The sequence below is a fragment of the Dasypus novemcinctus genome, chromosome 25 (genome assembly GCF_030445035.2).
Source record: "Dasypus novemcinctus isolate mDasNov1 chromosome 25, mDasNov1.1.hap2, whole genome shotgun sequence".
Classification (NCBI taxonomy): Eukaryota; Metazoa; Chordata; class Mammalia; order Cingulata; family Dasypodidae; genus Dasypus; species Dasypus novemcinctus.
The window spans coordinates 951,213-973,480 of record NC_080697.1 but is presented as its reverse complement, the minus strand read 5'-3'; the positions used below and the strand labels follow the sequence as shown (position 1 = coordinate 973,480).

Here is a 22,268-nt window from a genome sequence, read left to right as displayed (position 1 = left end):
CCATGTCGGCCCGCCCCATTAACATCGGCCTCTCTAGCGCCCGTGAAGACTTTGGCCTTCTTATTGTCCTCGCCTACGTCTCCACCACTCCCAACGCTGCCGCCACCACCGTCGCTGGTGCCCTGACGCAACTTGTCCTCACCGCTGCGATCCTCCAGACCATCATACAGTCTGCCTCTACCGCTCTTCGCCACCAAGAAGAGATCAACTACCTGTAACGTGCTGTCATTTGGGACTTTTAACAGCAGATGGACCTTATAGCCACCGAGATCAACAAGAATTGGACATTGGCCACCCTTGCTTGCAATGGCAAGATACCGCCCCCTAAATTGTACATTTATATCCCTGTCATACTCACCTCCCTCTTCAGCCCCACTTCCCTCATTGCTTACTGCCTCTTGGGCCTCGGCTACTTGTTGCTGCTGCCATCCTGGCCCATATTTGAAAAGAAGGGGGAAATGCGGTCACCAGTCGGGCTGAAGTGTGGTTTGCTGGCCTGGCGGGGGAGCAGCCACGGTAGGCCAAGCTGCTGCCCCCATAATAGGGTGGCTGGTCGGACTCACCGCCACCCCTGAAGGGAGCTCGGCATGGGCGCAGAGTGCCCTCGGGTCTCCCCTTCTCGGCAGCCATGCTTCCGCGGCTGCCCCTCCTCCCGGATGGCGCCACCCGATGCCTGTGGGGCAGCACCCTTCTTCTTCTTTCTCCCTGCGCAGGCGCAGGGCGGAAAATTCCAGTCTGCCCTTTTCCCCTCCCCCGACAGCAGCAACAGCCAGGTGTGGGCGGAAAAATCCAGCCCGCCCTTTTCCCCTCCCCCGACAGCAGCAACAGCCAGGCGTGGGCGGAAAAATCCAGCCCGCCCTTTTCCCCTCCCCCAACAGCTGCAACAGCCAGGTGTGGACGGGAAACTCAAGTCTGCCCTCCACCCCAGCAACAGCAGCCACCAATCCCTAAACCCTGCCCCTTCCCCCAGCAACAGCGACAGCCAATCCCTAACCACCACCCCTCCTCCGTCCAGTACCGCCCACTGACCTTTCGCCGGCAACCAATCAGAACAGGGCGTGGCTTCGACCAATCAGCCTTCCCCAGCCCCTATAAAACTGTTGCCTCTCCCTCAGTAAAGTGGACTTGCGTGTTTACCTTGTCTCCGCGGTAGTTCTTCTGCCGTGCGCCCTCCAGTCCTGAGAGCCCCCGACAAGGGCCTGGCCTCCCTTGTCCCCAGTTCGTTGCCTGCTTCTCCGGGCGACCCCTTCATTGCCGGCTTCTCCGGGCGACCCCTTCGTCGCCGGCTTCTCCGGGCGACCCCTTCATCGCCGGCTTCGCCGGGCGACCCTGTCAGCCGAACCGCGCAACCCCTTGTGAGACCGATCCCTCATCTGCTGCCGGACCGACCCCTCGTCCCAAGTGGGACCGACCCCTCGTCCCAAGCGGGACCGACCCCTCGTCCAGAGCTGGACCGACCCCTCGTCCGCAGCCAGACCCCACCTCTACCGACCGAGCAAGCCGCCGCACTTTTCTTTTCTTTTTTTTTTTTCCCTAATTATTGAGCTTCTCTTCACAGGAGTCCTAGACCACAGCAATGCATATATGTAATATACAGCACTCCCATACATCCACCACAAAACCTTTTCCCTTCCACAGCAATACTCTTACACCCTATTCACATCATATTTACTTAACGTGATGTACAGAGTCTGAGACAATAGCTTTCTAACAAGGTGACATCTGTGCTTACATTGTGGTGCATACTTTAGGATACACAGTTTTTTACATTCTTAGTTATCCTATGTTTTACGTTATGGTTTACATTATCAGTCTGTCATCTCCTATATGTTATGGTGTAATATTACATGTTTTATATCCATCCTTGTGTACTATCGCAAAACACCTCTCTTACCCCCCATTTACCTTGGTTCCACACATTTAATGTCCATTTTCCCTTCCACCTTGGTGCCCACAGTGACAGCCAACCTCCGTTTCCTGAGGAGCCACTTCCAGAAATAGATGGAATAGTGTTCAGGGCCTAACTTGCTCAACTGCCCCAATGCCCTGGAGCCACCCTTTCTCTTGAGGGATACAGTTCCCTCTATTTGATGGCATTAGTCCTCCCCAGGATGTGGGTCCACCCCCACTCTCACTACTTGGGTTTCTACCCCATGGTGTCACCCACTCTGGCAGAATGAGCATTTAGACATTCCCCAGGAGCCCGTCCTGCATCAGACCCTCCCCTCTGAGCATTTTAAACAGGTAACCCTCTTTATTATATTTTGATATGATTTTCTCGGCATTTTACTCTCCACCAACACCTGACCCTCTCTTGTGTTTGTATGCTATATATATGAGGATCTACATCAGAACTCTCAATTCGGTTCTATTGGTCTATGTTTCTCTCCTTATGCCAATACCATGCTGTTTTCACCACCGTAGCTTTGTAGTATGTTTTGAAGTCAGGTAGTGTGATTCCTACAATTTCATTTTTCTTTTTCAGTATGTCTTTGGCTATTTGGGATCTCTTTCCTTTCCAAATAAATTTCATAGTTAGTTTTTCTAGTTCCTTAAAGAAGGCTGTGTTGATTTTTATTGGGATTGCATTGAATGTGTAGATCAGTTTTGGTAGGATAGACATCTTAATAATGTTCAGTCTTCCTATCCATGAACAAGGAATAGTCTTCCATTTATTTAGGTCTTCTTTGATTTCCTTGAACAATCTTGTATAGTTCTCGGTGTATAAGTTCTTTACCTCTTTAGTTAAATTTATTCCTAAGTATTTGATTTTTTCATTTACTATTGTGAATGGTATTTGTTTCTCGATTTCTTCCTGATCTTGCTCATTATTGGTGTACAGAAATGCTACTGATTTTTGTGCATTGATCTTATAACCTGCGACTTTACTAAATTCATTTATGAGTTCTAGAATCTTCGTTGTAGATCTCTCAGGGTTTTCTATGTATAGGATCATGTCATCTGCAAATAATGAAATTTTGACTTCTTCCTTTCCAATTTGAATGCCTTTTATTTCTGGTTCTTGCCTCAGTGCTCAAGCAAGTACTTCTAAGACAATGTTAAATAGGAGCGGAGACAGTGGGCATCCTTTTCTTGTTCCTGAGTTTAGAGGGAAGGAGTCTAGGATTTCTCCATTGTAAACAATGTTGGCTTTAGGTTTTTCATATATACTCTTTATCATGTTCAAAAAATTTCCTTGTCTTCCAATCTTTTGGAGTGTTTTTATCAAGAAAGGGTGCTGTATTTTGTCAAATGCTTTTTCTGCATCAATAGATATAATCATGTGATTTTTTTCCTTCAATCTGTTTATATGGTGTGTTACGTTGATTGATTTTCTTATGTTGAACCATCCTTGCATACCTGGGATGAATCCCACTTGGTCGTGGTGTATAATTCGTTTAATGTGTTGTTGAATACGATTAGCAAGTATTTTGTTAAGTATTTTTGCGTCTAGGTTCATTAGAGAAATTGGTCTGTAATTTTACTTTCTTGTGATGTCTTTGTTTGGCTTTGGTACTAGGGTAATGTTGGCATCATAGAAGGAGTTGGGTAATGTTCTTTCTGTTTCGATTTTTTGGAATAGTTTCAGCAGTATTGGTGTTAGTTCTTTCCGGAATGTTTTGTAGAATTCACCTGTGAAGCCATCTGGCCCTGGGCTCTTCTTAGTTGGGAGATTTTTAATAACTGATTCTATCTCTCTGCTTGTGATTGGTTTGTTAAGATCATCAATTTCTTCTTTCATCAATATGGGCTGCTTAAGTGTTTCTAGGAATTTGTCCATTTCCTCTAAATTGTCATTTTTGTTGGAATATAGTTTTTCCAAGTATCCTCTTATGATAGTCTTCATTTCTGTGGGGTCAGTGGTGATATTGCCTTTCTCATTTCTTATTTTATGTATTTGCATCTTCTCTGTTTTTTTCTTTGTTAGTCTCGCTAAAGATTGGTCAATTTTGTTGATCTTCTCAAAAAACCAGCTCTTGGTCTTGTTTAACTTTTCAAGTGCTTTCTTATTTTCTATTCCATTTAGTTCTGCTCTTATCTTTGTTATTTCCTTCCTTCTTCTTCCTGTTGGGTTACTTTGTTGTTGTTTTTCTAATTCCTTCAAATGTGCAGTTAGTTCTTCAATTTTTGCTCTTTCTTCTTTTTTGATATATGAATTTATGGGTATAAATTTTCCTCTCAGTACTGCTTTTGCTGCATCCCATAAATTTTGGTATGTTGTGTTATCATTATCATTTGATTCAAGGTAGTCATTGATTTCTTTTGAGATTTCCTCTTTGACCCACTGTTTTTCTAAGAGTGTGCTGTTTAATTTCCAAATTGTGGTGTGAAATCTGGGCCTCTGTCCCTTGCAAATTTCCAGCTTGACTCCACTGTGGTCAGAGATATTGTTTTGTATGATTTCAATCTTTCTGAATTCATTCAGCCTTTCTTTGTGGCCCAGCATATGATCTATCTTGGAGAATGATCCATGTGCGCTTGAGAAGAATGTATATCCTGCTGTGTTTGGGTGTAGCGATCTATATATGTCTATTAGATCCAGCTCCTCTAATATACTGTTCAGATGTTTTGTTTCTTTGGTGATTCTCTTTTGAGATGTTCTGTCCAGAGTTGATAGTGGTGTATTAAAATCCCCCACTATAATTGTAGATGTATCTATTGTTTCACTTAGTTTTTCCAGCGTTGCCTCACATATTTAGAGGCACCCTTGTTAGGGGCATAAATATTTATGATTGTTCGATCTTCTTGACAGATTTTCCCTTTCACTAAAATGTAGTATCCTTCTTTGTCTCTCACAATTGTTTCACATTTAAAGTCTATTTTGTCTGATATTAATATAGCTACTCCTGCCTTTTTTTGGTTATTGTTAGCTTGTATGATTATTTTCCAGCCATTCACTTTCAATCTCCATGCATCTCTGGGTCTAAGATGTGTCTCTTGTAGACAGCATACAGATGGGTCATATTTCCTTATCCAATGTCCCAGTCTGAATCTTTTGATAGGCGAGTTTAATCCGTTGACATTCATTGTTATTACTTTCAAGGAATTATTTGTGTTAGCCATATTTTGATTGGATTTGTGTTTGTCATATTTTGTTTGTATTTTTTTTGTCTTTTTTGTTGTTGTTGTTGTTCTTATACTCTCCTCCAACTCTGCCTTTCCTGTTTTTTCCTTTCTTCTTGGAGAACTCTCTTTAGCATTTCTTGAAGGGGAGGTTTCTTGTTGATATACTCTTTCAGTTTCTGTTTGTCTGTGAATATTTTGAACTCTCCATCATGTTTGAATGCTAGTTTAGCTGGATAGAATATTCTTGGTTGGAAATTTTTTTCCTTTAGTACCTTGACTATATCTTACCACTGCCTTCTTGCCTCCATGGTTTCAGATGAGAAATCAGCATTTAATCTAATTGAGCTTCCCTTGTATGTGATGGTTTTCTTTTCTCTTGCTGCTTTTAGGATTTTCTCTTTGTCTTGTGCATTGGATAATTTGACAAGTATATGTCCTGGGGTGGGCCTGTTGGGGTTTATGACTAGTGGAGTGTGCTGTGCTTCTTGGATATGCACATCTGTCTCTTTCAGTAGATTTGGGAAGTTTTCAGCCATTATTTCCTGCAACATTCCTTCTGACCCCTTTCCCTTCTCTTCACCTTCTGGAATGCCTATAATACGTATGTTTGAGCGTTTTGCATTGTCATTCAGGTCCCTAAGTCCTAACTGGATTTTTTCTATCTTCTTATTGACCCCTTCTAGTATCTGTTTGATTTCTGATGTACTGTCTTCCACACCACTAATTCTCTGCTCTGTCTCTTCTAGTCTGCTGATATTTGCTGCAAGTGTATTTTTGATTTCTTGAACTGTGGTGTTCATTCCCATCATATCTGTTATCTTTTTGCGTATGTCTGCAATTTCCCCTCCAAGTGATGTCTTCATGTTGTTAACCTCTTTCATTACTTCATCAAATTTGTCGGTGATAAATGTTCTGAGATCTTTCATTGCTTGTGCAAAGTTTTGCTCCCCTTCATGATTTTTGGTTTGTTGAATGGATTCAGCCATGTTTTCCTGATTACTGGTTTGGTTTGTAGATTTTTGTTGCTTTCTGGTCATCTCTTTATCTTGACAGATTTAATCAGTTCCTTAGCTTCTTTGTCTACTCTTGGAGGTTAATTAGCTGTTATTTTTGCATAGGTGTTATATCTTCTCTTTGTCACTTTTTTCTTCTTATTCTAATTTCTTTTTGTTGGTTAAGTTCACTTTAAAGGAAAGTATTAGTGTTGGGGAAAGGCAATTGTGTAAGCAAGGGAAAAGTGTAAAGTAGAATTGGTGATATATGTTAAGAAAGCAAGAATCTGAGATCTGGGAGGATGGAGGTTAGATTCATGTAAATTGTGTAGAGTTATAGCAGTAGGTAGAGTACTTATTATGAGGTAGATGATTGAATATGGGAGGAATATGGTATGAGCTAAAAAGCTATTGTTTTCGTGAGAGAGGTAAAGAGCAAAGAATGGTAATAGTTTCAAGAGTGGATAACCGACAGAGGAAGAAAGGAAAAGAGGGTGGGCAAAGGGTGGGGAACAGGTAGGGGAAAGAAAAAAAAACAGATATACATGATCCAGAATTAAAACACCCACTACCCGGCACCTACCACAAAAGAAAAACCTTAAATAACTGAGTAAAAAAAGGCTTTGGGGGATACGCTGTGAGAGAAGTCTAGGGGATAATGTGGTGTTAGCAATCAGGGAATTGAAAAAAGTAAAGAATAAGTGAAAATGAAAATAAAAACAAAACAAAATGAAACAATAAAGAAAAAAAATGCCAACGTTGAAGGCTCAGGCATTTAAGGACCTCAGATGGACCTCAGTGTGTGATGGATTCAGGGATGGAAAGTCTGAAATATTGAGGACTCAAGAGGTGTGAGTCTCTGCGGTGTGGGCCACCAGAGTTTAGGGAATTCAGGCCTGGCAACCTCCAATCTGGTCAACAGGAAGTCTGGGAGCCCTGCAGTGTAACACAGCCCTCAGGGATCCCCACAGCTGGGTGTCAGCCCTTTGGGGGAAGTCAGATCGGCAAACTCTATATTATGACTGAACCCTGCAATTCACTTACTTAGCTGCGCTCATTAGTGTGGGTATATCTCACTTCAGCTTTTGGACAGCTCCTGTCCTGTGATTCCAAACCACTGCCACTAGAGGGCGCCTCTACACCACAGCCACTTTACTAGTACAGATCCGAAAACCGGCCTGTGACACTGAAAACATATTCCAAAACCGGAATTCCCAAGCTTTGCAGAATATTCCCTAATCAGCTTCCAGACGTGTCCCCCTCCCTTACCGCAGCCTAAAACAATTTTCCATTTACGTCTCTTTATTGCCTACAGCCTATTTGGGTTGGAGCTCGGCTGCCGGGCTTTTGGGGGCGGGGCTTCAGGCGGAAGCGCTATTGTTTGTATTCGCAATCCAAAGTTTCTCCCGCTTCACAACAAAACACCGTCTGTCTTCCCAAATCGATCCGCAAAGGCGACCGCCACATCAACCTGCCAACAGCTCACCCAGAACTCGCAAACTCCTCAGCACCTTAGACCCATCCAAAAGCGGAGCTGCCGGGCAGGACCGCAGTTCCCCCCACCCCCAACAGGGAGGAGCCCATGCGCGGGTCTCACCTGCGGGGAATAGAACCCAAATTATATCCACCAGACCAATCCTCTCTGTCACCCCTCCACCCAATTGATGTCCAGGCACCTATGCCCTGCAAAAATCCCCAAAAAGCCCCGCCCTGGAGAACCTGCAGCTGCGCCCAGCCATCTCCTCCCGGGACAGACCACCAAGGCAAGTTCACTCAGTGACCATCTTGCCCAGAAGCGAGTTCTTATTTAAAAGATTAGATAGTTTCATACCATTAGCTTACATTTCAAACATAAACTAGTATTCATGTTAGTAATCTAAAAGCAAAATAAATAGGAGGTTACAGACTTGGCAGTTTATTTAAAAGCCCAAGCACACATATGAGGCACTTGTTATACTCATGGGAAGCACAGAGCTCCAGATGAAAATGGCCAATGATGAAATTCCCAAGTAGGCACCAATAATGATAGGCTTCCTAGGAATTCTGTAAAAATCAGGATCAGGATGAAAACCATCAGACAGATATTCAGACAGCTGGAAAAACAATGAGGAGCCTCAATGAAATTATAAGGTAGCAGTCACAAAGAATCAACCACAGAAACCCTAAACCAGCCTCCAAGAGCTAATGACACCCCTCCAACATTTCCAATGGATTCAGGATTCCAAGAAAGACTGGAAGTTGGCACCTCATGTTGCCCATGGGCCAAGCAGTGTTGTACATTGTGTATGTTTCCTTTAGTAGAGAGCAATTTCCAGGTCACCATGGGTCCTACCCATACCCGTATCTCAGACTGGGCACAGTGTTCTTTGGCTACGTTGATATCTATCAGAGCCATAAGCATCAGGCAGTGAATCATAAAATCGCATTTGAGAAATGAATTTATTCAGAAGTAATCAACTTTTAGAGCTTAAATAGAACTTATGGTGATAATGAAGATGACACTAAGATGAGATTTATGATTCTTGATTTTTAATTCCCTACACTCTGCTGTGAATGAAGTAAAGTATCCAATGGCCTTGATAATTGGTCTTGACTGCTCAGAATGTAATGGTATTTTTTTTTAAACTTGATGCTGTGACAATACTTCCTTGAAGACAGTGAGTTAAACAGACATTTTCATTCAACAGACATGACTCAGAAAGGCGATGGGATGAATTTAAGGATCCTGGCTACAACATGAATGAATCTCAGAAACATTATTCTGAGCAGAAGTCAGACAGATTCAAAAGATTATATATGGTAAGTGTCTATTTATTTGAAATTCTACAACAAGCAAAAGGAATCTCTGATGCAGGCAGGGATTGTCTGGGTAAGAGTGTGAGGGCAATTTTGGGGGGTAGGAATGGTCTATATATTGACCTGGGTTTGGATTACTCTGTCATATGTATTTGTCAAAACTCCGTGAATGTTTATGTAAGTTTTGTGTATATCATTCAATGTAAATTTTAAGTTAAAAAATTTTGCCAACATAGAGTTCTAGTTAATGACAGAATATTTACCAGGAGTGATAATAATGTAGCAATTTAAGATGTGAAGACTGGTTGAACATCTGCTTCCCAGGTACAAGGTTCTGGGTTTATTACCCGGTACCTCCTAAAAATGAAAGAAGTCACCAAAGTTAAGATGGATAGATGAAGGACAGATGGATGGATGCATGGATGAATGGATGGATGAATGAATTGGAAGAGATGTGATAAGTCAACATTAGATAAATGTTAATGAATTAGCAGTGCTGTCTGCTTGAAAATTTTCATGATAAAATATTATGAATCCTTAGCAAAACCAAACTAGCACAAGCTAGTGATAGTTCTTCTGAAGTAGACTTTCAAACATAATTGTTATTAAAAGCTTAAGTGTTTGAACATTTTTAAGCACGATCAGAATTATTTTTTGTTTTTTGTTTTTCAAACTAATTCAGCTTTGAATTGGAAAATGCAGATATACACTGGGACAACCTCACAGAAGTACTTTGTTCTGATCATGAAAAAAGGGTTAAATCCTGTCCTAGCTCTTTCCAAGGTAAAGGATAAACTGTAGTACATCATTCAAAGGAATTATTCTAACCAATGAAAAGGAACAAACTATGAATACACAAAGCAAGATAGATAAATCCCAAAATGATTATGCTGACTTACGGAATCCAGAGCAAAAAAATAATATGCACCTCCCCAAGATTCCATTACATAAAATTCTGTAAAACTGCAGAACAGTGTTTGAGGAAGATGGTGTAGTGGGAAGAGGGGATGGAAAGATGGTTTACAAGGAGCATGAGGAAACTTTTGGGCTTTTTGGATAGGCATACCACCTTAATTGTTGATGGTTTCAGGTTTGTATACATAGTTCAAAATCAACTAATTATGTATATTAAATAGGTGCTGTTTATTATCCATCATATAATAATCTGAAACATGAACTATAGGGTTATTTATTTACTTGGCAAAAAATCAAATATTTTTTATTAGTTAAAATTTAACTTATGGATTTGGAGACCAGATGTAGCTCATTGGTTGACCACTAGCTTTTCATGTATGAGGTCCTGGGTTCAATTCAGTGTACCTCCTAAAATATTTTAATTTATGGATTTATAGGTCAATATGTAATAGAAAATTAAAAAAAATACATACATTGAATGGGAACCATAGGTCTTGTTCTATATACCCATGAATCACTTGACTTAAATCCTTAGTAAAATTTCCAAAAATACATTCAATCTGTGTGAATGAATGCAACACAATAGCAATCAAAATTCTATATCAGGAGGTGGGGCAAGATGGCATCTGAGTGAGTGCAACTCATAATCTCTCCTGCAAAGAAGTGGCTGAGTAGGGTCAGAGTCCTGCTGGACTGGGCTGTTTTGGGTGTTTGCAGGGCAGGAGGTGTCTGGATGTCGATTTGGTGGTACGGTGACAGAGGAGATTCTTGCAAGAGGTGATGCAGGGAGTGCTGCATACTTGCTGTGTTTCCTCATCTTCCATCTCTGCTTTCCTGTGTATATTGATTTTGGCCACCTACACTATCCCCTTTCCCCCACATCTTTCTATGTTCCATCATCTACTGTTTCTCTTACATTCTACCTCCCTTTCTTTGGCCCCCAAATTGTCTGATTTTTTATTTCTAATACCTTTGTTCTGTTTTCTGTCTTTTATCCACTCTGATATTATTGTCTTTCTTTTCTCTTTCCCTCTCTCATGAAAAAACTGGCTTTTTAATTCATACTATATTCCTCCCCATATTCAGTTGATTGTCTCATTATAGGTACTCTACTTACTGCTAAAACTCTACACAACTTACATGAGTCTAATATCCATTCTCCTAGATCTCACACTGTTGCTCTGTTAACATTTATTACCAATACTACTTTACACATTTTCTTACTCATTTTGCTTTCCCTGGCCCTAATATTTTCTTTCAAAGTGAACTTAGACAGCAACAAGAAAATAGAGGAAGAAGAACAAACTGACAAAGAGAAGACATAACACTTAAGCATGAACAACAACTAATTAATCCCCAAGACTAGACAAAGAAGCTAAGGAGCTGATTAAACCCATCAAGATAAAATGATGGCCAGAAAGCAACGAAAAACCACAAACCAAACCAATAATCAGGAAAACATGGCCAAATCCAATGAACAAAATAAAAACGAGGAAGGGGAGCAGAACATTGGAAAAGTAATTAACGATCTCAAAATATGTATTAGAGACCAACTTAATGAAGTAAAGGAAGAGATGAACAATATGAAGAAAACACTGGGAAAGGAAATTGTAGACATATGAAAAAAGATAACAGATATGATGGTGATGAACACCAAATTTCAAGAAATCAAAAATAAAATGCACTCTCAGTAAATAGCAGCAGATTAGAAGAGGCAGAAGACAGAATTAGTGACATGGAATATAGTACATCTGAAATAAAACAGATGGTAGAACTAGTCAATAAAAAGATAAGAAAAAATTCAGGTGGGACTTAGGGACCTGAATGACAATGCAAAATGCACAAACATATGCATTATAGGTATCCCAGAAGGAAAAGAGAAAGGAAAGGGGACAGAAAGGGTGTTGGAGGAAATGATGGCTGAAAACTTCCCAAATCTACTGAGAGAGACAGATGTACATGTCCAGGAAGCACAACGCACCCCAAACGCCATAAATCCCAACAGGCCCACCCCAAGACATATACTTGCCAAATTACCCAATGCTCAAGACAAAGAGAAAATTCTAAAAGCAGCAAGAGAAAAGAGAACCATCACATATGAAGGAGGCTCCATAAGATTAAGTGCTGATTTCTCATCTGAAACCATGGAGGCAAGAAGGCAGTGGTATGATATAGTCAAGGTACTAAAATAAAAAAATTTCCAACCAAGAATACTCTACCCAGCTAAACTAGAATTCAAAAATGATAAACAGAAATTAAGAGAATGCCAACAAGAACCTTGCCCTTCAAGAAATACTAAAGGGAGTTCTGCAGGAAGAAAGAGAGAAAAACAAGAGAGGCAGAGTTGGAGGAGAGTGTAAGAGCAACAAAAAAGACAAAAAGAGAAGGAAAACAAACAAAATATGACAAGCACAAGTCCAATAAAAATATGGCTAACATAAATAATTCCTTGAAAGTAATAACATTGAATGTCAATGGATTAAACTCACCTGTCAAAAGATTCAAACTGGAAGATTGGATAAGGAAAAATGACCCATCTATATGCTGTATATAAGAAACACATCTTAGACCCAGGGATTCAAGAAGGTTGAAAGTGAATGGTTGGAAAACAATCTTACAAGCAAACAATAACCAAAAAAAGGCAGGAGTAGCTATATTAATATCATACAAAATAGACTTTAAATGTGAAACAATTGTGAGAGACAATGATGGATACTACATATTAGTGAAAGGGATAATCTTTCAAGAAGAATGAACAATCATAAATATTTATGCTCCTAACAAAGGTGCCTCCAAATATGTGAGGCAAACACTGGAAAAATTAACTAAAAGAATAGATGCCTCAACAGTTTAGTGGGGGACCTTAATACACCACTATCAACTTTAGGCAGAACATCTCAAAAGAGAATCAAAAAAGAAATAAAAACTATGAACAGTATATTAGAGGAGCTGGACCTAATAGACATATATGGATCATTACACCCAAATAGAGCAGGATAAACATTTTTCTCAAATGCACATGGATCATTCTCCAAGATAGCATATGTGCTAGGCAATGAAGAAAGGCTCAATGAATTCAGAAAGATCAAAATCATACAAAATAATATCTCTGACCACAGTGGAATGAAGCTGGAAATCTGCAAGGGCCAGAGGCCCAGATTTCACACCAAGATATGGAAATTAAACAGCTCACTCTTAGAAAGAGAGTGGGTCAAAGAGGAAATCTCAAAAGAAATTAATAACTACCTTGAAACTAATGAAAATGATAACACAACATACCAAAACTTATGGGATGCAGCAAAAGCAGTACTGAGAGGGAAATTTATAGCCATAAATTCATACATCAAAAAAGAAGAAAGAGCAAAAATTGAAGAACTAACTGCACATTTGGAGGAATTAGTAAAAAAACAACAAAGTAACCTCACAGGAAGAAGAAAGAAAGAAATAACAAAGATAAGAGCAGAGCTAAATGAAATAAAAAATAAGAAAGCACTTGAAAAGATAAACAAGACCAAAAGCTGGTTCTTTGAGAAGATCAATTAAACTGACAAACCCTTAGGTAGACTAACAAAGAAAAAAAGAAAGATGATGATGCAAATAACAAAATAAGAAATGAGAAAGGAGATATCACCACTGATCCCATAGAAATAAAGACTATCATAAGAGGATACTTTGAAAAACTATATTCCAACAAAAATGACAATTCAGAGGAAAAATGGACAAATTTCTAGAAACACATAAGCAGCCTATATTGATGAAAGGAGAAATTGATGATCTCAACAAACCAATCACAAGTCAAGAGATAAAATCAGTCACCGAAAACCTCCCAACTAAGAAGAGCACAGGGCAGATGGCTTCACAGGTGAATTCTACAAAACATTCCAGAAAGAACTAACACCAATCTTGCTGAAACTCTCCCAAAAAATTGGAACAGAAGGAACATTTCCTAACTCATTCTATGATGCCCACATTACCCTAGTACCAAAGCCAAACAAAGACACCACAAGAAGAAAAATTACAGTCCAATTTCTCTAATGACCTTAGATGCAAAAGTCCTCAACAAAATACTTGCTAACTGTATTCAACAACACATTAAACAAAATTATACACAATGACCAGTGGGATTCATTCCTGGTATGCAAGGATGGTTCAACACAAGAAAATCGATCAATGTAATACACCATATAAACAGAGTGAAGGAAAAAACCACATGATTATATCTATAGATGCAGAAAAAGCATTTGACAAATACAGCACCCTTTCTTGATAAAAACACTGCAAAAGATTGGAATATGAGGAAATTTTCTGAACATGATAAAGTGTATATATGAAATACCCACAGCCAACATTGTTTACAATGATGAAATTAAAATCTTTCCCTCTAAGATCAGGAACATGACAAGGATGCCCACTATAACCTCTTCTATTCAATATTGTCTTAGAAGTACTTGCTTGAGCACTGAGGCAAGAACCAGATATAAAAAGCATTCAAATTGGAAAAGAAGAAGTGTAAATTTTATTATTTGCAGATGACATGATCCTATACATAGAAAACTGTGAGAGGTCTACAACAAAGCTTCTAGAACTCATAAATGAGTTTAGTAAATTCGCAGGTTATAAGATCAATGTGCAAAAATCAGTAGCATTTCTGTACACCAATAATGAGCCAGCTCAGGGGGAAACCAAGAAAGAAATACCATTTACAATAGTCAATAAAAAAATCGAATACCTAGGAATAAATCTAACTAAAGATGTAAAAAGTTATACACAGAGAACTACATAACACTGTTCAAGGAAATCAAAGAAGACCTAAATAAATGGAAGAATATTCCCTGTTCATGGATAGGAAGATTAAATATTATTAAGATGTCTATCCTACCAAAACTGATCTACACATTTAATGCAATCTCAATAAAAATCAACACAGCATATTTTAAGTAACTGGAAAAACTAGCTATGAAATTTACTTGGAAAGGAAAGAGGCCTTGAATAGCCAAAGACATATTGAAAAAGCAAAACGAAATTGGAGGAATCACACTACCTGACTTCAAAACATACTACAAAGCTACAGTAGTGAAAACAGCATGATATTGGCACAAGGAGAGACACATAGACCAATAGAACCGAATTGAGAGTTCTGATGTAGATCCTCATATATATAGTCATATAATATTTGATAAAGCCACCAAACTGTCTCAACTGGGAGAGAATGGTCTATTCAACAAATGGTGCCTGGAGAACTGGATATCTATATGTAAAAGAATGAAAGAGGATTACCATCTCACACCTTATACAAAAATCAACTCAAGATGGATCAAAGACCTAAATATAAGAACCAAGACCATAAGGACTTTGGGAAGCAGTGTAGGGAAACATCTACAAGACTTTGTAATAGGAAATGGCTTCATAAACTTGACACCAAAAGCACAAGCAGCAAAAGAACAAATAGAAAAACGGGGCTTCCTCAAAATTAAAGCCTTCTGCACCTCAAAGGAGTTTGTCAGGAAAGTGAAAAGAGAGCCTACACAATGGGAGAAAGTATTTGGTAACCATGTATCTGATAGGAGACTTATATCCTGCATATATGAAGAACTCCTATATCTTGAAAATAAAAAGGCAAACAGCCCATTTAAAAATGGGAAAAAGATTTAAACAGACACTTCTCCAAAGAAGAAATACAAATCGCCAAAAAGCACATTAAAAAATACTCCAAATCTCTAGTTATCAGGGAAATGCAAATCAAAACTACAGTGAGGTACCTACCATCTTACTCCCATAAGATTGTCAGCTATGACAAAATCAGAAGACTACAAATGCTGGAGAGGATGTGGAGGAATGGGAACTCTCATCCACTTCTGGTGGGAATGCAGAAGGATCCAGCCATTCCGGAGGACAGTTTGGTGGTTTCTCAAAACACTGGCTATAGATTTGCCATATGACCCAGCAATTCCACTGCTGGGTATATACCCAGTAGAACTGAAAACAATGTCGGAAACCAATATATGCACACCAATGTTCATAGCAGCATTGTTCACTATTGCCAAATGTTGGAATCAACCCACGTGCCCATCAACAGATGAATGGATAAATAAAATGTGGTATATACATACACTGGAATACTGCTCAGCTTTAAGAATGAATACACTACAAACACATATGATAACATGGATGAATCTTGGGAACCTTATGTTGAGTGAAGCAACCCAGGCCTAGAAGGACAGATACTACATGCCGTCACTGATATAAAATAAGTAAACCAAGCTGCTTCAGAGAGCTAGAGACTGGATGATAAACTTAAAGGAATTTGAGGGGTATAGGAAGGTTGCAAGCTGATACCTACATGGGTGAAATCTATGATAAGCAGGATGTAAGTATTTGTACAGGGAAGGGAAAAATGGGGCATAGGGATAACTTTGGGTGGGTCTTTGTGGGATTGAGGGGTGTTAGTGATTGGAGGATGGGTAATATTGTCCAAGAAATTGGGGGAAATGTGGGGGGAACATATGAGCATAGGAGATTGTCAGGTATTTGGTTGAGAGTATAATGTTGAGAAAACTTTTTCAAAAATATAATAAGGAAGGTTACCTATTTAAGAGGCTTGAAGGGGAGAATCTGACACAGGACACACTAGGGAGTGTGTGAGTGCTCATTATTTTGTGACAGTGGGTTATATCATTGGATGGAGACCCATACAATGAGTGTGAAAATATACCCACATCTTGGGGAGGACTGATGTTCTCAAATAGAGGGAATTGTATGTCTTGAGAGAAATGGTAACCCACAATGGGTTAGGGCAGTCAAGCATGTCAAGCCCTCAACATTTTTGCATGTATCTCTGAAGATGGCCCTTCAAGCAATGAAGAGTGGTTGTCACCGTGGACCCTGAGGGGAGGGGGAAAGACATATTCAATAGATGGAATCAATGTAACTGTGGAGGCAATGGGAGTGTTCCACAAGATCATGCATGGATGGATATAGGACATGTTAAGTTACACCAAAAATATATAGGGGCTTATAGGCTAAAATGTAAATCATAATGTAATACATAAGATAACTAAAAATTTAGAAAATTGTATAGTCTAAAATATAAACCACAATGTAAACCCAAGTGTTAACTTGTTTGAAAGCTACTGTCTCCATATCTGTACATCAGTTGCAGTAAATATAGTATGAACATGTAAAAGGATTATTGCTGGGGAAGGGACAAAGTGTTTTATATTGGATATGTGGGAGTACAGTATATTGTATATATGAATTACTGTGATCTAAAACTTTTGTGAAGACAAGCTTAATAATTAGGGGGAAAAAAGAAAAAGAAAGGACATAGACACTGAGGAAAAGATGGAAGAATTTGCCTTGAAATTTGCATACAGGGCAAAAATTATTGCAGTGATGGAAGGCAAAAATCAAAAACAAAGCTTTTGCATTTTTTAGTTTTTTAATACCCCAAATTATTTCTACCTCAATTTTTCTAAGTTAGTATGTATTCTATATCTAACCTTTAAACTCATCACTATATTCCATTTTACTATTAATGAAACCTGGCAATATATTAGGCTTCATTTTCAAAGATGTTTTGGATCACAGAGAGGTTCAACAATGGTAGGGGTGGAATACTGGTGTGGGATGTTATTGACAGGGGACACATGGTTGGCAGGGAGTTCTCCAGGGCATATATCCAGTGTATATAAAAATGTTAGGGTATTTTCATAGTGGTTACAGTTGAAAATGACATCTGAGGGAATGCTGAGTTCTTAGCCAGGGGAGCTCTATCACATTCCCTAATGGAACAGCAACAATCCCCCAAGTAAAATGGCAAAGACCAAAAAAGAAGGATGGTCCAACAGTGAGCCCTTGATACTAATGACTATGCTTGTGAGCCTGTGCACCTGAAATAAGAACTAGGCCTAGAGCTGTAGGGTGCCTAAGAGTTACCTCCTGACAGCCTCTGTGCTGCTCAAGTGTGGCCAGTCTTGAAGCCAAACTCAGCATGTAAATTCATTGCTTTTCCCCCAGTGTGGGACATGACTCCCAGGGATGATCCTCCCTGGTGCCAAGGGATTACTACCAAGTAGCAGCTGATGATGTAACTAGAAAATAACCTTGAATAAAAGGGTCAACTCAGATCAGCAGAATAGCTCAGCCTATGTATAATATCAGGAGTTAACAATGTTTTTTGACCTTGAATAAAAGGGGGAAATGGAAAGGAGAAATGAGTTTATATGGCTATGAGTCTGCAAAAAAGTATCAGGGCATTATCAGAGGGGTTGCCCTTATGCACACCTCAGCAGAGTCCCAGAGACAGCTAAAGGAGATACAACCCACAGGTTCTATGATCATGGCAGATGGAATTCAGTGTCATGTCAATTGGCGCTACTTTGGAATTTGTGTTCCTGTGTGATGGAGCTGGACTCAGATGTGATCTTTGTCCACAAGCCTCTCCTGTTACTTTTACCAGACCTGTGGTTGGTGCTGGGGTTTAGTGTATACTCAGGGGACCTGAATCTCAGGACTGTCCATATGATAGCCAGGCTCTGAACCTCAACAGACTTGCATCTCCTACAGTCTGGTTTATTGGACTTACCCCACTCAGCTAACATGGTGGTGAAGAATATCAACCACCACACCAGGGAGCCAAGAGTGCTTACAACTGCAAGCAGAATTGCATTCATCTTCCATGTGGAATCTAAGCCCCCTCTTGATATAGATGTTGAGTGTACTCAACTATTCCAGGGTCCACAGGATGGAGGAATAGAGTATGGATTAGAGTGGACTTACTGATATTCTATTCATGAACTATTATGATTAGTAATTGAAGAAAATATAGCATTGATGTGGAGAAAGTGGCCATGGTAGCTGCTGATGACAGGGGGTGGGAAGAAGAGATGTGATGTGGGGGCATTTTCAGGACTTGGAGTTTTCCTGGGTGGTACTGCAGGGACAGTTACTGGACATTGTATGTCCTCCCATGGCCCACTGGGTGGACTAGAGGAGAGTGTAAACTATAATGTGGACCATTGACCATGTGGTGTAGCTGTGCTCAGTGATGTATTCACCAAGTGCAATGAATTTTCCATGATGATTGAAGAGGTTTTTGTTATGGGAGGAGTGGGGTGACGGGATGGGGGATATATGGGGACCTCATATTTTTTGAATATAATATTAAAAAAACAAAGACAAAAAATAGGCAACAACAATAAAAAATAGTAAAAAAATTAAATAAACACAAAAATTATTTTAAAAAAGAAAGAAAAAAGAAATGGGAGCACATGAAGACTGGAAAAAATAAATAAGTTATTACTATTTTTAAAAAGGCATCAGTTTTCTAAGACAAACTCTTAACATACTAGTGTGCATGTCAAAATTTTTAGACATACCTTTTTTTTTTTTCTTATTTGAGAGGCAACGTGTTATAACGGTTAAGGCTATTGACCTTGGAGGCTCACTGATTTTAAATCCCAACACTGGAATTGAACAAATCACTTCATCTTTCTATGCCTCTTTGTCCCAGAAAAGGAGGATAACAATAATGTCTACCTCAGGGGATTTTTTTATGTGGATTATACCAATTGGTAATCCTTAATTAGTAAATCACTTAGAATAATTATTGACACTTAGAAAATGCCAAGGGAGTTTTGTTATATAAATAAATAAATAAATAAATAAATAAGTTATTTGTTTATTTTAACATTTAGATTTTAGACTTGAACATTTATCCACACATAAAATGCAAACACAAATATTTAACTATTATCATGTTTATTATCTGTGGACAGAACTCCCACAAAATGTCTTTAGAGAAAATGTAATTAATGTTTCATTTACCTAGAAAAATGGCTTTAAGCTTTCCTGAATACATCAGCCTCCAACTTAGGAACACAAATCACTGTTCTTTCAAGGATATTGGTTACTTTTTGTTATATTTGATATATTTTATTACTTTTATTAAAGTTAATATATATCCATAGATTGCACATATTTGATAAATATTTACATAGTGAAAAAAATTTTATGTAGTGAAAATATCATAACCCAAAATAAGGAGCAGAATACCACTAGCACCCTAAAACCCCCTTTCAAATCCTTCAAGTTACTACACTTACCCCACACTCTCAAGAGTAGCTTATTACACAGACTTATTACAGTATAGTTTAATTCTGCCTAATTTTGAATGGTATATAAATGAAAGATACAATATGTACTCCCTTTGGACAAATAATGGGTTCTTTATCTAGTCACTGGTAGAGATGCACCCATGCCATTGTGTGGAGGCTATTCATTTTTGTTGCCATAAAGTATCCAATTGTGTGACTTGATCACAAATTATTTATCCACTCTACAGTTGGTGCATAGTTTTGGAGTTTTCAACTAAAGGCTGATATGACTTAGTCCTGCATGGACATTCAAAACAGAAGCTGTAAAAGTTTCTGGTAAGTACACACTTAGGAGCAGAAATGCTGGGTCACATGATACATGTGTACATTTAGTTTAGGTAGATATTGCTACATAGTTTTCCAAAATGTTTGTGCCAACTTTTATTCTGACCAATAGTGTATGAGAATTTCTGGTGGTACTTGTTTTCATCAACACTTAATGTTCTCCTTCTTCCTCTCTATCTTTTCCTCCATCTGCCAAGCTTGTGGATTCATTGTGATATCATTGACTGATTTTAATTTGTATTTTCTTTATTACTAATTAGGTTGGACACCATTTTATATATTTACTTTTCATTTGACTATCCATTTAAATAAAGTCTCTATTCAAGTATTTTTCCAACTTTATATTGGGGGCTCAGTATTTTTCTTACTGATTTGTAGAAGTTCTTTATATATTCTGGATCTTAGACTTTTGTTGAACATGTATTGTGGATATCATCTCCTACTACATGTATTGCCTTTTAATTTACTTACTGGATCTCTTTTGGTAAACCGTATTTCTTAATTAATGTAATATAATTTAGGATTTTTTTGGATTTTTACCATTAACACATTTTATATCTTGTTTTAGACATTTTTGCCTACTTGAAGATCATTAAAATGCACTCCTATGTTTTCCTTGAAATATTTTGTTTTATCTTTCATATTTAGATCTGCAATACTTCTGGAATTTATTTTTGTATGGTCTGAGGTAGGGGTTTTCCATGAGATTTCCAACTGATCCAACACCATTTATTGAAAATATCCCTTCCCTACCACACTGCATCACTACCTTTGTCATACATATGTGATTTATATATATATATATATATATATATATATATGTGTGTGTGTGTGTGATTTATATATATATATGTGAGTTTTACAGTTTCTTAGCAATTTACTCTGATTTATATATATACATATATGTGAGTTTTACAGTTTCTTAGCCATTTACTCTGTTATGTTGGTCAGTTTGTCTATCCTTATGCCTAAACCATGCAGTTTTAATCCTTATGCCTAAACCATGCACCTTTAATTGCTGGAGCTTTTTAATACATTCTCAAAATAATTTAATTTGTATTATGTATTATCTGGACCTTTAAATCTCCAGGTTTTTTCTTCTTCATCAAGATTTTCCTGTCTGATTCTTGGCCCATTGCATTTCCATAAAAAAAAAAAATCTTTATACTTAACTTGTTAATCTACACACACAGACACTCACACACTCAATATTCTGAGAATTTAATTGGGATTTCATTAAATGTATAGAAAAATTGGGGGAGAATTGACATTATAATACTAAACTTTAAATCCCTAAGCATGATATATCCTTCTACTTATTTAGATCTTTTTTAATTTTTCTCAGTAACCTTTATAATATCCAGCATTAAAATCTTGCAATCCTTTATAAACTTTATTCCAAGACATTTGTTTTTCTTGATATGTAAATTGTTTTAAAAATATTATTTCCTACTTCTTTGTTGCTTGTAAATAAAAATTCAATAGATTTTGCATATCGATGCTATCCACTGATCTTCCTGAGTCTATTTATTCATTATATAAATTCATCTATTAATTATTTTGGATTTTCTTAATGCATAATGATAGCATCTGTGAATGAGGTAAACATTATACCTTTCCTACCAATCCTTATACTTTTTATTTCTTTTTCTTTTCTTATTCTATTGACTAGGAATAGCAGTATGACATTCAATAGACTGGGCATCTTTGACCCCTTCCAAATTTCAGAGGAAAGTTTTTAATATTTTATCATTGATTATAAGGTTTACAGTATGTTTTTGGTAGATATTCATTATTAAATCAAGGAAATTTCTATCTATTTTTAGTCTTCTATGATATTTTTTGAGAATAGTGTTGGATTTTGTCAAATGCTTTTTCTTCATCTATTGACATGGCCATGTGATTTTTCTCCCTTTTTCCATTAGTCTAGTAAATTGCATAGATTGTTTATCAAACGTTAAACTCTCCTTAAATATCTAGACTATACCCCATTTTAAAATGTTTCATCCTTTTAATATATGACTATAATTATTTGATAATATTTTATTATACTTTTATG

At 38.1% G+C, this 22,268-nt stretch overlaps 1 pseudogene; it reads left to right on the top strand.

Annotated features, from left to right (window-relative positions):
- The window catches only part of LOC101410659 (acyl-coenzyme A synthetase ACSM1, mitochondrial-like), a 67,679-nt pseudogene that overhangs the window by 14,077 nt on the left and 31,334 nt on the right, over nucleotides 1-22,268 (top strand).